The sequence below is a fragment of the Elephantulus edwardii genome, unplaced genomic scaffold (genome assembly GCF_000299155.1).
Source record: "Elephantulus edwardii isolate Elephantulus edwardi_28Jun2011 unplaced genomic scaffold, EleEdw1.0 scaffold00356, whole genome shotgun sequence".
Taxonomy (NCBI): Eukaryota; Metazoa; Chordata; class Mammalia; order Macroscelidea; family Macroscelididae; genus Elephantulus; species Elephantulus edwardii.
The window spans coordinates 2,023,786-2,027,037 of NW_006400106.1; the positions used below are offsets into that span (position 1 = coordinate 2,023,786).

Consider the following 3,252-nt stretch of genomic DNA (forward strand, 5'->3'; position numbering starts at 1 on the left):
ACCATGGACTGCTAAGAAAAGAAATAGATTCATCCTAGTGAGGGTTAAACCGGTTTGCTCCATGGAGGAAAGGATTCTGAAACTTTGTCTGACATACTTTGGTCATGTTGTAAGGAGGGACCGGTCCTTGGAGAAGGACATCATGCTTGGGAGGATAGAGGGCAGGCGGCAGGAGGTGAAGGTCCTCTGGGTGGTAGATTGATTCGGTGACTGGGGCAATCAGGATGAGTGTGTTGGAGACAATGAGATTGGCACAGGACAGAACAGAGTTTAGAGCTGTTGGACATAGGTCGCTATGAGTCACAAGCGACTCGATGGCACATAACAACAACAAGACTCTCTGTGGACTATCCAACCTATTGAGTAATTGAAGGGTGGTTGTTGTTGTTGTTGTTGTTGTTATGTGCCATCGAGTCGTTTGTGACTGATAGAATCCCTATGTACAAGAGCCCTAAATGCTGCTCTATCCTGTGCTAACCTAGCCATCTCAAACACATTCATTCCCACTGCTTCAGTTACAGAATCAATCCATCTCATCGAGGGTCTTCCTCTTCATTGCCATCCCTCCAGTCTCCCAAAAAATAATGTCCCTCTTCAAGGACCAGTCCCTCCTTGCAACATGACCAAAGTATGTCAGATGAAGCTTCAGAATCCTTGACTCCAGGGAACATTCTGGCTTCACCCTCTCCAGGACAAACCTGTTTGTTCTCTTAGCAGTCCACTATATATTCAACACTCTTCTCTAGCACCACAGTTCAAAGGTATCAATTCTCTTTCTATCATCCCTAGTCACTGTCCAACTCTCTGATGCATAGCATGTATTTGCAAAGACTATAGCTCAGACCAGGTGCTCCTTAGTATCTAGCATGACGTCGTTGTTCTTCAGTACTCTTGAGAGGTCCCTCAACAGCTGACTTTCCCAATGCAAGTCATCTCTTGATTTCCTGGCTGATGGTACCAAGAATGTTGACAGTGGAGCCAAGTAAACTAAAACTGTTAACTATCTCAATCTCTTCACCATCCATGCTGATGCTGTCAATTGGCCCAGTGGTGAGAATCTTTATTTTCTTGATGTTGAGCTTCAATCCATTTTGTAGGCTGCAGTCCTTGATATTCTGCAGTAGGTGCTTCAGGTCCTCCTCAGTTTCAGCAAAGAGGGTTGTGTCATTTGCATAATGCAGGTTGTTGATGACTCTTCCACTAATCCTGATGCCACATTCCTCCTCATACAGATCAGTGTCTCAGATGATCTGTTCTGCATACAGATTGAAAAGGTACGGAGACAAAAATACATCCCTGACAGACTCCATTCTTGATTTTGAACCATGTAGTACTGCATTTTATTTTTTTAGATTGGTTACATGATTTTATTGTCTACTATCAGTATATGAGAGCTACAGGGTATTTGCATCCTAGTATTTTAATGAGAATAACAACCACATAATAAAGTTTTTGCGAACTATGAAACCTCTTCATGTGTTAGTTACTTATATGCATTATGTGCTTTATATGCAAGTGTGAAGTATTGGTTAGGTGTGTCTTAAGTGAAAATATAGTGCGTTTAAATATCCTATGGCCAGAAGTAGATAGCATTTGAGATAGATGACCATCTTAAAGTCCTGTACCTGTAAGCCAAAAATGGACCTTTTTCCCTTTTGTTTGCTACAGTCATGTTTTCTACTACTATTTCTTAAATTGGCCATATTTTTTATCATGCCATATTACCTTTAATTTTGTCCTCTTGATTCATATCACCTAAAGATCATTTCACCCATTGCTCTGTTTTACAGCATCCTCTCTTGTCTCTTTCTTTAGCAATGGTAAGGTGGATACCCTTTCCTCAGGGAAGAAAAATTTGTGGTTTATTGCCTTTGCCAATAACAAAAATATTGAAAGCTATTTCCATTGGCATGTATCACATGAACCACATCAAAAAGGCCAGGATATCTCTCTCTCTTAGTGATCACACCACATCTTCCCAGGTTAGCACCTGCAGTCACCATGCACAAGTTACCAGTGTCAAATTTGATGAAATCAGTAATCTTTCCAGTCTTCAAATCAATCCAATTGATACACCTTGATGAGAGGACCAGGGAAGTGGATGGTTTGAGCATCAGGGTCACCACATGAGGGATTCCTTTTGTGCTCACAAAGATCTTTCTTACTTTGCACAATTTGTACTTTGTCTCCTCATCTGTAATACACTGAAGAGCAAATCAACCCTTGGTGTCAGATCAGACAGACATTCCCTCTGGTCTTGTCAATGCTGATCACATTCATAAAAGCAGCAGAGTAGGCTATATCAGTTCTGACCTTACCATCAATCTTAATCAATACTGCATGCAGATCTTCTTAATTGCAATGCTTGTCAGGGCATACTTAAGTATTTTAAGAAAATGATCAGTGGCAGACATTGTCTCAGTTTGTGAGGGCCAGTGTGTGGATGAGGAACAGATGCAGCAACCGTTGTCCAGCATCCAATGATATGAAGCTGCTACACCCTTCAGATGCTTCTTGAGCTCACAAGCCATGGTTTCACTGGACACAGAAGGAGATTAAGTTCTTCTAGTGTCCCAAGAAAAAAGCATTGTCAATATGTGTTCACCAGGCCCGCAAATAATTTGCCCAGTGCAGCATTTTCCTGGAGCTCCGAGATTCTATCATACCACATTCTCTATGTTCACAATTTTTAAAAGTTTAAATGTTGAATAGACCGTGCCCTCTCAACCTCAAGTCAGTCTGGCATTCCTAGAGGCAATGTGAAGGGGGGGGGGAATAAATTTATAAACCAAAACTCCTCAAGGAAACAAAGTTCTTGCAAAAGAAAGTGCCACCTGCTGGAAGCTTAATCAAAACAGGAAAATACAGATGAAGCTTTTCAAACTGGAGCTGCTAGTGCTAAATATGAGAATGATGGGCCAAACATGCATTACCAGGAAGTAAAAGGTTAGAATGCAAGCTAATTGTGATGAGTAGTCAAGACATAAATAGCTTTTTTCCTAGGTAAAATGACTATATGATTATTTGTGTTCATGAATACAGCAAACAATTTCTTGTCGAGAGCTGACTACATAGCTTACCCTCCAGTGAGTTTTCATTGGCTTTAAACTGCACAAGACAAGATTGTCTTTAATCCATGGAGTAGTTTATAGATTTAAACCATCATGATCCTTACCTAGTAGAATTCCAGATTTCCCCTAGTCACACATGTTGTTTTTGTTAGGTGCCATTGAGTTGAGTACAACTTTTAGC

General features: G+C 40.8%; 1 pseudogene; it reads right to left on the bottom strand.

Moving 5' to 3' along the window:
• Positions 1–1,762: 1,762 nt before the first annotated feature.
• On the bottom strand, positions 1,763–2,531 carry LOC102855339 (annotated as a pseudogene).
• Between the last annotated feature and the right edge of the window lie 721 nt (positions 2,532–3,252).